The sequence below is a fragment of the Psammomys obesus genome, unplaced genomic scaffold (genome assembly GCF_907164565.1).
Source record: "Psammomys obesus unplaced genomic scaffold, mPsaObe1.curated_primary_1811, whole genome shotgun sequence".
NCBI classification, from domain to species: Eukaryota; Metazoa; Chordata; class Mammalia; order Rodentia; family Muridae; genus Psammomys; species Psammomys obesus.
This window is the reverse complement of record NW_026596073.1, coordinates 8105862-8121155: the sequence shown is the minus strand read 5'-3', so window position 1 is coordinate 8121155 and position 15294 is coordinate 8105862. Positions and strand designations below refer to the sequence as shown.

The window sequence follows — 15294 nt, the reverse complement described above, 5'->3', positions numbered from 1 at the left end:
ACCTAGGAACCTGCTAGAGAGGGCCTCTGAAAGCCAGAAGAAGAAAACAGGAAACATCCTAGGAACCTGCCACAGAGGACCTCTGAAAGCCTCTGCCCTGCAGACTATCAATGCAGATGCTGAGCCTGATGGCCAACTGTCCGGCAGAGTGAATGGAATTTTATGTAAGAAGTGGGAAATAGTAAGAGCTGGAGAGGACAGGGTCTCCACAAGGAGAGCAACAGAACAAGAAAATTTGAACACAGGAAACTTCCCAGAGATTCACACTCCATCCAAGGACTATTCATGGAGATAACCTAGAACCCCTGCACAGATGTAGCCCATGGCAGGTCAGTGCCCAAGTGGGTTACCTAGTAATGGGAAGAGGGACTGCCTCTGACATAATCTGATTGGCCTGCTCTTTGATCACCTCCCCCTGAGAGGGGAGCAGCCTTACCAGGCCACAGAAGAGGACAATGCAGCCACTTTTGATGAGAACTGATAGACTAAGATCAGAAAGGAGAGGAGAACCTCCCTTATCAGTGGACTTGGGGAGTGGCATGGATGCTGAAAGGGAAGGGAGGGTGGGATTTGGAGGGGAGGAGGGAGGGACTTATGGGGGGATACAAAAGGAATAAAGCATAATTAATAAAAAATTTTAAAAAAAAGAACTTGGTGAGTCTTGCCTGTAAGGTTCCTCTCTGAGTTCCTAAATATTTTATTTCAATTTTTCCCTCAGTTTGGGTTTTCTCAATTGATTCCATTTCAACTTCCATGTTTTCAATAGTTTTATTTTTTTTCATTTCATTCCACTGTTTGTGCTTTCATAGATATCACTGATAGATTTATTTATGTCCTATTTAAGGTACTTGATTGATTTATAGTAGCTATTTTGAACTCCTTGTCTTATGCTTCAGCTATATTGCATTTCTCCGAGCCTACTGTAAAATGGTTGCTAACCCTTAGTAGAGATGTATTGTACTGCATTTTATTAATTGTTTTTATGCTAGCATCTAGGCATCTGTGTTTGGCATCCCCAGAATTTTAAATGTTGATATTTGGCCTTTTACCTCTTTGGTTGGTTTTTCATTATTTTCCTCTCTGCGTTTAGAAGCATATAGTGGCTGTGAATTGCATGATTAGGAATGTTTCTGAGTCCCTGCCAGCTGTGACAAGGACAGCTCCTAGGTAGAACTTGTTTCTAGGTTGGAAACTTAACACGGGAATGGAAATGGACTAGAAGAGCAGGGGATTGAATAAAAGAGGGAGAAATATTTGCTCAGCCAGGAAGATCTGATTTTCAGACAGGTGCCATTAGTGGGATTTCAGGTAGAGAGTGGGTCATGTATTGTCCGGTGATACAGAAGGATGGAGTGATGTTGAAAAAAGGTTGATTCTCTGTCAATTTGTCCAATGGATTTATAGGGAAAGACTGCCTTGGGTGTTGGTGAGTGAGATAAAGCCAAGAAGTAATTTTTAATAAGTAATTGAAAAGAAATTATAAAAAAATAAGATTCCAAAAGACCCAAGCCTTGGAATTTCTCTCGAAGTCTGTGTTTAAGAGCAGAAAGAATCCACTTCAAAGGATTTAAATTGGCAAAGTAAACTTTAAGGTAGAGAAATATGTATACCCATTGATAACAAGAGCTTCAAATCACATTACATATGGTATGGAGATAAGGATGAATCTTATAACAATTTACCAGTCAGCCACAGACACCCCTTGCAATAAGGGTTTTAATAGATAATATTAAATTATTTTATCTTTCAAATGCAGAAATGAGAATACTCAGAATTAAAATTTGTGGTTCATTTTGGAATAATGTAAAATGAATTAAAAGTAGAAAGAAGGAAGACAGGAATTGCAATAATATTCATTCCCATGTATCCTCAGATTATCCAAGGGTTAGCTTGAATTCAATTTTTATATAAAGCAAATCAGCAAGCTGAATTACAAATACAGGTTTTGCTAAAGAATAGGACTTTCAAGTTAAAAAGTGGAATAAAAACTATGCATGATTGTGCAGTTTTGCAAGTTGGAATTGAGCACACTGATTTCAAAACATAACCATGTAGGTTAAAAAGAAAAGATAAAGTTTCACACAAAAGTTATGTGACTGCATTTGAACATCTGATATTTCATATTTTCATGCAAGGTAAAAGATGTGATTTCCATGGAAACCACCATCATTATTAACATAACAGCAGCAAGGCTTTTTAAGATTGTAGTACTTCCAGAAAGCTTATGCTGCTCCAACATCCTTCCCTTTGGTGCTTTTCCTCACAAGAACACTCAGACCTTCTCTTCAGGAACTTTTCAATCCATATTTTTTATGATATGCTTCCAAAGTACTTTGGAATTGAGTTCTCCTCTAGGAAAGGGAGAAGCAGGTTAAAGAACACACTACCTTGTCCTTAGTTACTGATATCATAGGTATAAAAAGACAAACAAGAACTTTCTCTTTGTATTATTACATAATTTATAACATCTTCCTAAAAAACAAAACAAAACAACAACAACAAAAACCTAAGGTCAGACTTCCTTATGTGTATATCTGAAAATAATTTTTCACAGTATTGGGCCCTGGCTTTTGCACACATGCCATGGCCTAAATTGTGAATCCCTATAGTTAACATGACAAATTCCAAACTCAGTGTCTCACAATGCATAATTCTTTTGAAAGAGTCTGCTGGAACTCTAAATAGTTCTCTTGAAGTCATCTAATGAGGCTAAATCTAGCATGAATGCCATCCTTATAAGAAAAGGCACACCTAGACATATGTACACAATGTGAGCATTCCGGGGAGATGAAGTCAAAGATACTCTACCTCTCTTCCCCTGAAATGGAAGCAAAGGACCACAAGCAGAAGAAAAATTGGATAGATTCTCTTTCTCCCTCAACAGAAGGAATTCCCGAAATGGCAGGATCAACGACCTGTCTTAATCAGACAGACAGACGACCTGTCTTAATCAGACAGATTTTGAGCTCACACAGTATCACTGACTCTCAACTCATTCTACAGCCTGCAGATCTGATGTACAGACTTGGCAATCCTTAGAATACCTAAGGCATTTAGATAACTGTTGAATGAGTTAAGACAGTCACGATAAGGCCATGAAGCGGATGCATAACTATGCGATAGGTAGATGGTATTCATTGATTGGTTCTATTCCATTGGAAAACTTTGAATAATATAAAAAATTAAATTACTGGCTGATGATGAAACATGCATTTTATATATGATTATACTGATTTTTTGTAATTTCTGCAACTTACCTAATGTTTTGTTGTTATTAAATGTCAAAATTCAAATTTGTGGTTTTTTTTACAGTCTGCTGTGTTAAGGAATGTAATATTTAGAGATTAAAATTATCTAGAACACTTTCAATAGTACAACTTGAAAGAGAAATTATCCTTTCTACAGTTTGGGTATATTGAGAAAAATATTCAGTTACTTTTTTTTTTTTTTTTTTGAACATACTTACAGATTCAGTAATGTAGATCCAGTACCTTAAAAGATATTTTGGTCAAACCACTAAGATCATTATAGTAAGTCCTACTGTGAATTCCTACCTGATCTTCAGACAAGCTAAGAAATTTTACCACAAAGTATAGAGTTCACTACAATCATCCTTTAGGGAAGTTTCAGACCAGACATCAATTTCAGCCTCACAGTGAGTCCTCAGCCTTTTCCTCTAAATTTTGAATTCAATTTGGAAAATGTTTCCTTTTATATATCCAAAAAAAAAAAAAGGATTTGATCAACCTTTAATAAAAGAACGGGAATTATTTCACTGGCCATCTATGACCACCCGTTCACTGCTTTACATTTAGTTCAAGATTCCCGCTCTCTGAACTGACTTTTGTCGCACAAGTTCAGCTACAGTGAAACAAACCTTTCAAAAATTACTGAAAATGGGACTGAGTGAGGAACTCAGTTTTATTTGTATGCAAAAATAAATTATGCTAAAATCAATTGGGAAGTGAAATGACTCCATGTAGGAAAAGCTGCATATCGCCTCTCATGTTTTTCAAATTTCTTTATAACCATGTATTCCCTCATCAAGTTATTTCCTTTTGTGCTTGCTGTTTGTACGTGAATCTGATGCCTAAAGCTGACTCTGGGAGATGCTTCGAGTGACAGTGTAACTGTATTCTCCAAAATGGTTCTGGAATTCTCAGAGAAGCAGCAGTCAGGGATTCAAACCAGGCAACACTCGACTTCTATATATGTCAATCCAAGAAGGGAAAACAAGCAAACAAACAAACCTGTAACCTTTTTGTTGTTGTTTTCTCTTAGCAGCAAAAACAATTTTATAACACAGAAAACAATTAGCTTGTGAAAATTAAATTCACATGCGTAAAAGTACGAACTCCACCTTTAAAAGGTGCAGGGAACACATGCAAGCAGTTAAGCTTATTTCTATTTCAAAATACATAGGGACATCTGGCAGCAGCTGCAAAAAGAAAGTTTCAATAAATATCTGAGATTTCTGGCTCACAAAAATGATGACAACCTGGTACGGCTGAATCTTTCCCTCAACACTGTCTAAAGATGCCAGTGTGGAAATGAAAGTGCAGGGAAGATGGAAATTACAGCGAATGAGTACGAGAAACCCCTGAGGATAAGAGGCAGGTGTGTCCCAGAGTAGAAGGCATGCAGCTCAGGGTAGATGGGGTGAAGCTTTGGGGCTTTGAAAGAGAGGCAGGCAATCTAGAGAGAGCTATTATTTCCGCTCATTTCCCCAGTTTCTTCCTTGCCCTCACACCACCGAGCGTAGACAAACAACAGCTGCAGTTGAGAACCTCAGACAGCCAGGCAAGATCAAAGCAATGCCAAGACTGCTGGGTGGAAAGAGTCTAAAACAAGTGCTTGCTGATTATCTGAGTCAGAGCTTCTGCTCCTTCCACAAACTCACACTCTGAGAAACAAGGTTAGTCAAGGAAGAATCATGTGGGAAGTGGAGAAATAGCTGGGGATGTGTGTTCTACACCCAACCAACTTTATGCTCTAGGAAATATAGAGACTGAAGAAAGGGAGGAAAGGATGTCACTTAATCAAGAAAGTGTCAGCTGGCCCAGAAGCTACCTGATTTCTTCTAGGACTCAGAATCTGTGATTCTTGTCTATTTTAACTGTAATGGCATGCAGGAAAATATGGTATTAATTTTCTATTATATATAATAATAATAGTATTTTATTATAAACTACACATGATAAAGATGGTTTTGAAACAACATATTTTTTTTCTTTCTACTGTTATGGACCCCAGGCTGAAGAATCTTTCTCATCAGGGCCAGGCTTCCTATAAAAGCTCTAAGGATATATGTTTTTATAGAAACCTTTTAATATTTTTCAGAATTTCATTTGTGAGTACTATATTTACATCACTCTTTCCTCCCATTCCTGCTCCTATTCCTCCCATGACACACTACTCCATTTTAGTTCAGAACTTATTCAGTTAGTGTTGGTACATACATGTCCCCTGATTGTATTTATTGTCGAATATGTGTACACGAATTTAGTACTGACAATTTGTGATTAGATAATCTACCATGGGACTTGTCTCTGAAGAAAACCGATTCTTCACTTCTCATTAGCCATTGATTTCCAGTAGTTCTTCATCTAGGGCTAGAACTTGTGAAATTCCTCCTATCCACCTTGGCATTTTACCTGGTGTTATGATATGTGGGTCTTGTTTAAGCAACCAAATTGTTGAAGTTTCATGGTTGTAATTTCCTGTCATGTCTAGAGGACATTGTTCCACAAAAAGTGACCTGTTTTTCCTCTCCCCCCCAGGTGTAGCCCCCTCCCTCATCTCTCCCAGTCCCTTCTTCCCCACTTCTTACTCCTCTATCCCTCTTCCCTAGTCCACTGATAGAGGAAGTCCTCCTCCCTGACTGTCTGACACTAGCCTATCAGGTCCCATCAGGACTGCCTGGATCCTCTTCCCTTGTGGGCGGGGTAGGTTGGGCCACCAGGAAAGTGATCAAGGAGCAGACAATGGAGTTCATGTCACAGACTGTCTCTTCTCCTCTTACTAGGGAACCCACATGAAGACTGAGCTGTCTATGGGCTACGTCTGAGCAGGGGTCTAGGTCCTCTCTATGCATGGTCTTTGGTTGATGCAGCAGTCTTTCTCTTTTTCTGAGATTTTCCCTGAGTAATAGGTATAGAGGCTGCATTGAAAATATACCACTTGGGATTGTCTACCCCATGGTCACTTCTTTGTCTCTGTCTTTTGACCATCTGTGGATTTCTGCCATCATCTACAGGTGCTTACAAAGATGCTTCTTTGATCTTATATTTTTCTACTCCTTCCTTCTCTGGGCAGAATTCATTGGGCTGTGATTTTTTTTGACTTATCTTCCCATTGCCTTCTCTTCTCACTAGGCTTCTCTTCTCCCTGGCTAACCAAGGGGCCTATAGTGGGCCTATTAGGTGAGTCTATTAAAGCTAATAACAACACACAATATTAATTTACCTGACGATGCTGATGTCAAATATGCAAAACATTTTCCCAAATATGATAACAGTCTTCATTTTTAATGCTAGTTCCTGGTATATTTAGTAGTCCATTTCAGTATAGTACAGCAATTACTGACATCGGAAATATTATTTTGCTAAGTAAATTTTAATTTCTGATATTTCAAAAGAGAAAGAGTAATGAATGTTAAGTAACTGGAAAAAAAAACCCTACCAAACAAACCAAACTTACAGCCTGAGATAGAATTCAGAATATATTTCACCAAGGAAATTTAACAATTGTTATAACTGCTAAAAAATTATAGCATTTATATAAGTTAAGAGATGAACTCTTTGTTCAAGATAGTTAAGACCTGGACAGGACAGGAGATCCAGAAGGAGAGCAACAGAACCAAGAAATCTGGGTACAGGGGTATTTTCTGAATGTGATACTCCAACCATGGACCATTCATGGATATAATCTAGAACCCCTGCTCAGATGTAGCTCATGGCAGCTCATTCTCCAAGTGAGTTCCCTAGGAAGGGGAACAGGGACTGCCTCTGACATGAACTCAGTGGCTGACTCTTTGATCACCTCCTCCTGAGGGAGGGAGTAGTCTTGCAATGACATAGAGAGGACAATGCAGCCAGTCCTGAGGAGACCTAATAAGCGAAGGTCAGATGGAAAGGGAAGAGGACCTCCCTATCTGTGGACTTGGAGAGGAACATGGGAGGAGATGAGGGAGGAAGGGCGGGATTGGGGAGTAATGAGGGAAGGGGCTACAGCTGGGGTATGAAGTCAATAAACTGTAATCAATATAAAAAAATCAAAATTTAATTAATTGTTTCTGCTATAGGGTAAGCCACAGGTGCATTTTAGGCCTAAGCATGGTTCTGTATCTGCCTTTCTTTTATCTCACATCTCTAATAAAACAAGAAATAAGGAGGTTTTATTCGTATTCATGTAACTCTCATTATTAATAATTTTTGTCGGTAGTATACATTGCTACTCCTATCCTATATGCTATATTTGTTTATTATTTTAAGCCACATTTCCACTATCACCCAAAGATGCTTGAGTATAGATATTGTGTAGGTTTTGTTCATTGCTTATGCTTCAATACTTAAAAGAGCTCCTGAACAAAAATAAATTTCTATGCATAGTGCTAGTAAGCCTTTCAGTAGGAATGGTGACTAACATTTGCAATTCCAACATCCAGGACCCAGTGACAGAGGAATGGAGGGTCTAAGAGCAGCCATAACTACCTAGTTAGATGAAAGTTGGTTCTACAGTGGAGAAACTGAGGCATAGGTTAAATAATTTTGAATATGTACCCAATAAACAATTTCATATGACTGTGAAATAATGGATATAATTATAGATAGAGAAAAACCATGGCTCAATATTTAATACATTCACTTTGGAAGTTGTACTGATCAAACAAATGCAAAATAATAAACTACATGGAAGATTCAAAGCACCAAATATGCATTCACCATACACTTGCAAGTAATTCTTTATTGATAAAACAAAAATATGCCAGTCTTCAAATTATTGATATTATGTAGACTATGTTAACATAGTAAAAGTTATCATATATCAGTATGTGCTTGTGTGTGTGTGTGTGTGCATGCCTGTGTATTCTTGCATTTCTAAGAATGAAGTGAGAGATGTATAGATATTCTTCTACTTTTTTGCTCTACCTTCATGTGGAATTAAAAATAAGCTATAACTAATATATCTGTAAGTAATTATATAACATTAAAAATATCTCAGGTTAAAAAGCAAGCACACTAATTTGGATGAAGATATGTGAAGAGATATGGAAGAACTTGAACTGGAGTGATGGGAGTAGATATCATTGTATACATATGTGAAAAATTTAAAGAACATATGAAAGTTTTAAAAATAAATTAGACAAATTTAAAATTGGAAAACATATTAACTGTCAAGTATATATCTATTACTGAAACATTACCTATACAATGGTTGACAATTTTAATTATAATGATTATATGAAAGAAATGAAGAAAACAATAAGAGAACAAGCAAAGGAAAACAATACAAAAACTGGTAGAAAGTTTTCTTCAAATACTAGATTTTAAGAAAATAATATTCATAATTATAAATTACAACAAAATTTCATTGCAACAGCTACACTTTTGTTAAACAGGCCAAGAATTTAGAAGAAAAGTATAGAGACAGAAAATGTAAATGATAACAACTAAAACACCAAATAATCAATATTGACAACAGATAAAAGGATATTAACAACAATAATGATTTAACATTAAAATATATGAAATATCACTAAATTTACTGATCCTCAAAGTCACTTAACATACTTTATGTGGTACATAATTTTTAAAGGGGATTTTGATATGGCTTACACTATCTGAAATTTTAATAGACAATACATTGTAGAAAACATACAGAGATGTTTACTCATGAATGTTTTACTTGTGTAATCATGCATTCCTGTTGTTTAAGAATTTGTTTTAATTTCCGTTATGTGATATCAGTGTGTCTTTCCATGTTTATGTGCCTGTCCATTCGAGTTTCCATGAAGAACAAACCCTTTGATCTTCTCATACCAGAAATTATGGAAAGTTGTCAAAAACCTGACCTAGGTCCTGGGAATGAACTTGACTTAACTGCAAAACCATGTCTCTAGTACTGAAAATATCTTTAAAATTTATATATCATCTTGAGGTCAAGAAGTAGAAAATAATTCATAGAACGGAGCAACCCTATTTATATGTAAGTTTTGATGATTTGGGATATAATAAATGTATTCAATTTCAAGAAAAGAAAGTTTTTTTAAATCTGTTTTTATCATATCCTTGGAGAAAGTAAATTACTTATCATGTTCACTTAAATGTAATGGTGGAGATCACCAATTGTGGTTGTGGTCTGAATTTTGAAACATTGGAGTAGGTATTGAAGTTTCCTATATGTGTAGCAAATCCATTCACAGAAGTTTATTAGGTTGTTCTGATATTCTTTTCTGTGGCGACTGTTCATCTTCTAATGCATTTCCACTTGGTGGTAGACATTTTTTTTCTGCTATGTATAGGATGGGATTCCCATCATCTATGTGGTATCTATTGCTTATTTATATCAGATAGTATGTGATCATAGTTTTCCATGAAGGGTCTCTGAGAAAACATGGTACTTTTTTTATGTTTTCACAAATTCTTTTATGATGTTTGTTTTTCAGCCTTGCTTGAATGTCAGTAATTAGTTAATTTTAAAATGCTCAATAGTCTGTGTTTATGTATGTATATATTGTTTGAAGTTCCATGCTTCTTTGTTCCCGTGTTTACTATATGTCACATCATCTTGAAGAACTGCCTTCTAAGAGAATTATCTAGAGGTGTTAGATAATGTAACACAGGAATGAGATTTATTTCAAAAAAGCATGTTGTGTGTGTGTGTGTGTATAATGTAAGTATGGGATCTTAGGCCACGGCAGATATATGAAGGGTGTGTGAAATTTTGTGGGGTTTATTTTCGTCATTGTTATATGACCTTCAGGGTTATGTTGCCAGTTTTACATACCACTAACATTCTCCACTGAACTCATTGATACTCAAATAAACTTACTTGAAACAGTACATCAGTACAATATTGTCTTCTCTTCAGATTATAACCAAACTGCCATCTGAGGATGAAAGAAAATGATGTGACTTGAATAATAAATGCTATTAGTAAATGAAAATGGAAAAAAAAACATACAGACAAGGAATACTATATATCTATGGAAGGAATTTGAGCAAAAAAGTGAGAATATGACATATAGATTTAAAGCTAGGTTAAAGTCTAACTTAAACAGCAAAATCAAAATAAAGCTTAAAAAATACTAAACTTCTATTCACACAGGTAGAAATGCCAAGTACAATTATGGCTATATGACTCTTAAAGAGCATTAAAAATAATTTATCATGTTAATATTGTTATGATTTGAATTAAAAAATGACTAATTGTTGGTTCTGATTTTGGTTTTTTTATACTATTTTTTTGGTAATGTAATGTATTCTTTTTTTATTTTTTATTAATTACACTTTATTCATTTTGTATCCCCCCCATAAGCCCCTTCCTCCTCCCCTCCCAATCCCACCCTCCCTCCCCTTTCTGCATGCATGCCACTCCTCAAGTCCACTGATAGGGAGGTTCTCTCCTTTCTGATCTTAGTCTATCAGTTCTCATCAAAAGTGGCTGCATTGTCCTCTTCTGTGGCCTGGTAAGGCTGCTCCCCACTCAGGGGGAGGTGATCAAAGGGCAGGTCAATCAGATTATGTCAGAGGCAGTCCCTCTTCCCATTACTAGGTAACCCACTTGGACACTGACCTGCCATGGGCTACATCTGTGAAGGGGTTCTAGGTTATCTCCATGAATAGTCCTTGGTTGGAGTGTGAGTCTCTGGGAAGTTCCCTGTTTTCAAATTTTCTTGTTCTGTTGCTCTCCTTGTAGAGTTCCTGTCCTCTCCAGCTCTTACTATTTCCCACTTCTTACATAAAATTCCATTCACTCTGCCGGACAGTTGGCCATCAGGCTCAGCATCTGCTTTGATAGTCTGCAGGGCAGAGGCTTTCAGAGGCCCTCTGTGGTAGGTTCCTAGTTTGTTTCCTGTTTTCTTCTTCTGGCTTTCAGAGGCCCTCTGTAGCAGGTTCCTAGGTTGTTTCCTGTTTTCTTCTTCTTCTATTTTTAACATTCATTATATTTTTTATTATTATCATTTATTACAACTTATTCAATTTGTATCCCAGCTGTGGCCCCCTCCCTCATCTCCTCCCAATGCCACCCTGCCTTTCTTTTCTACCCCTCTGCCCTTCCCCTAGTCCACTATTAGGGAAGGTCCTCCTCCCCTTCTATTTAACCCTAGCCTGTTAGGTTGCATCAGGACTGGTTGCACTGTCTTCTTATGTGACCTGGCAAGGCTGCACCAATGAGAAGAAGGTGATCAGAGAGCCAGCCACTGAATTCACACCAGAGAAAGTACCTGCTCTCTTTACTAGGGACCCCACTCAGAAACTGAGTGTAGGGCTACATCGGGGCTGTGGTTTTAGGTCATCTCCATGCATTGTCCTTGGTTGGGTTATCAGTTTCTGCAGGCCCCCAGGGCTCAGATTTTTTAGCTATGCTGGTCTTCTTTTGGAGCTCTTGTGCTTCCAGGTCTTTCTATCTCCCCCTTCATTCATAAGATTCCCTGCACTGTGCAGAGCTAAAGAGAATTCTCTGTAAAGGAATATCAAATGGCAGAGAAATACTTAAAGAAATGTTCTAACTTCCTAGTCATCAGGGAGATGCAAATGAAAACAACCTTGAAGTTTCACCTTATACCCATCAGAATGGCTAAGAACAAAAACTCAAGTGACAACACATGCTGTAGAGGATGTGGAGAAAGGAGAACCCTTCTCCATTGCCGGGGCAAATATAAACTTGTACAACCACTTTGGAAATCAATCGGGCACTTCCTGAGAAAATTGGGAATAGTGCTACTTCAAGATTCAGCTATACCACTCCTAGGATATATACCCAAAATATGTTCAAGTACACAACAAGGACATTTGTTCAACTATTTCATAACAGTTCTCTTAAAAATAGCCAAAAGCTGGAAACATCTGTATGTCCCTCAATGGAGGAATGAATACAGAAATTGTGGTACCTATACACCATTGAATACTACTGAATTTGGTTCTTAGGGTGTGAGCATTGGAGAACTTTGGGGATTACAAAGCCACAACCTCCATCACTAAATTGTGGTGTTTGGTATTTGTTTGCTTCTTTGGGTCTTTTGTTTTAGTTCATTTTGTTTATGTTTTTTTTTTGGGGGGAGGGGTCCTGTGATGTTGCTTTCTTAATTTTTGATTTTTTTTTTTTTTTGTCAGATGGATGCAAGTTTGGCTCTTCTGATAAAAGGGAATATCAGATGAGAAAAATGCCTTGACTTGTAGACAGGTTTGTATCACTTCTTTTATTTTTAATAATTGATGTGGGAGGGCCCAGTACACTGGAGATGATGCCACCCCCAGGCAGGTATTCCTTTTGGTTTAAGTAAGCAAGTTGAGCAATCCATGGTGAGCAAACCAGTAAGCAAGTAAGTGACTTGGAACCCAAAAAAATCCTCTTCTCTCAAGTTGCTCTTGGTGATGATGAATATCAACACAATTGTAAAGCAAACTGGGATATGGACCAATATATTGATGAATTAGAAAATAGAGCCTAGGTAGATTGGGAAGAAGGAAGACATCATTTAAAGGCATATTTTGTCCCTGGTCCCTTTGTCTCAGTTTCTTTGACTCTTGTGTGCCATGAGAAGAAATACTTTTCTCTACACAAGCACTCTGCTATGATATCCTCTTCCATCCTCAGTAAATCCTGAAGCAAGAGAGCAAAGCGACCATGAGCCAAAATATCTGAAAACATGGATCAAAATAAATTCTTTTCCCTTATGCTATTTTTTTTAGGTATGTGATCTGAGTGACAAAGATTAACTAAGACAGGTATCATATTAATAAGAATTCAAGGAAAAAGATCATAGAGCCTATGGCTTCCCACTTGTGGAAGGCATGAAATAAGTATGTGAGGAGTGACTAAACAAGAGAGATGGTAGCTGAATAACAGTCAGGATAACACTCTGAAATTATATCTGTGATTGAGATATTACTGCACCCTGTATACTAGATTAATTAATAAATTTAAAGGGAAAAATAAAAAGTGAGTGGGGGAAAGTGGATGAGATGGAGGAGAAGAGAGAAGATGAGAGGGAGGAGGCAAAGAAGATGGCATTGGAATAATTAAGAGGATAGATCACTGATCCCTTTTGTAAAAGGAGACTAAAACCAAAGACAGCAAAGGTCATTTTGTTTAACTTAATGTTATATTTATGCTACATATACTCATATATGTATATATACATATGACTTAATTTTATTATAAACATAGATGCTGTTCCAGATTGCAAACATTCTTGTTATCTAGGAGTTTTTAAACTTTAAATTCTTGATCCCTTCCTTGGCTTTTTAAAATTAGAACACTGGAGGTGAAGCCACCAACCTGGGTTTAGCCCAAGGCATGCTGGTATTTGGGCAATCTGCTTTTGGTACAGGGCTTTAACACACACTATAGACACTTAAGCCTATGAACTTGGTGCATGAAATTGTGTAGTTAACTGTTTGATCTGCAATACTCAGGTTAAAAGTGGGTAATTAATTAAACTTATAAATTATATTGTGATATAACATCCAGGACTAAAGTATAGCAGTTTCTAAGTGAGAGCTATGAATGAAAGAGAATCCTTGTAAACTTAACAACAAAACTATACATTTTTATTTTTAATATAGTTTTAATTGAAAGAGAATTAAATCATTTGCACCCCCTATTCACTTGAGCTCCTCTATGCACCGCTACTCTCCAGTTGATAACCTTTTTCTTTGACTTAGTGCTACATGAACAGAAGTCTGCTGTAAAAACATACATTTTCAACAACAAAATACCAACCTTAACCTAAACTTATTGATGTAGTGCCCTCTGGCTTTTGGACGGACTGAAAGTTTGTTCTCAGTGATCTCCAGAAAACCATGGCTGATGTCCAATCACAGGGTTACCTTGACCACCCAGGGCCAGTGGATGCGGAAATGCGCAAGCGGCAGATATCCACAGGCTTGGCACAGAAAGTACAGCCACAGGACAGCATCACAACAAGACTGAGTCCCACTGGAACATTCACAGATTACAGGCTGCTGCTAACAGGGTAAGCGGCAAGAGAATTTCAAACAAATGCTTGAAATAGTCAAAGGTAAAATTGAAGTAATAAATCTACAACAAAGGAACAAAGAAGTGTGAATTGAGCTGCTATGAAAAATCAATTACAGACACTACAAAATTCCACAGAGAAGATTCAAAAATAAAATGTCGGAAAATAAAAACCAATTGGACAATGATGATGATTCTTATTTGTGTCCCCAGCAATAACTGGTAAAATAGCTAATCATATAAAATATGAAGTTGTATGTGTATGAGAAAAATAATTTTCACTGATTAATTAATTCATTTACTTTACATTCTTGTTGCTGCTGGCCCTCCTTCCTTCCTCTTAGTCCATTCATCTCACCTCCCCTCTCTCCATCCCTTTTTCCTTTCTCTTCCGAGAAGGAGAAACTTGAGAAAAATATTTTTTACTAAGGTAATTCAATTCAATAGTAGCTAATTCAAAGAAAGATATCTATTATTATGCTTTTCCTAAAACTAAGTGGAAAAACCTAACTATAGATTCTAGAAAGTATAGAAAATACAGAACATAAACTTTGTGACTTATTACTCTAAACACACATTTTACTTTCCAACTCTTTATATCTCAGGTTTTTCTCTCAATAAAGGCATAGTTTTTGAGGAAATTTGCTAAGATATGATTCACTATTGGAAGAAGTTAGCCAGCCATGCTGTTTTTATATATAGGATATACATTTACTTTTGTAGACTTTATAGATATCAAAGATCAGTGATCTTTCTGTAAGTTTTTGATGTCTGCAATTAATTCTGATAATTTTGAGATGATGTATAACAAAACATGTCTTATATGTATGACTTTTTTAAAATTCTTATTGTACGTTTAATTATGTTACTAACCATGAAAACCAAATCACATTAGCTCTCCTTCATAAAGAGCAGTGAAATATATCCATATCTAAGAAAAGCATTTGAATACAAATCATAGAAATTAACAAATGACTTCTGTAGATTTATTTTCTGCCTCACCTAGCACATCATATTTCCTTCCACGATTTTAATTAGTCTCTCCTGGGACATGTGGCTGCACACTAGGTTTGTATAAAACAAAAGCAA

At 36.6% G+C, this 15294-nt stretch overlaps 1 pseudogene; it reads left to right on the top strand.

Annotated features, from left to right (window-relative positions):
- Nucleotides 1-14087: 14087 nt before the first annotated feature.
- LOC129690484 (dual specificity mitogen-activated protein kinase kinase 4-like) overlaps nt 14088-15294 on the top strand; it is a 97156-nt pseudogene continuing 95949 nt past the window's right edge.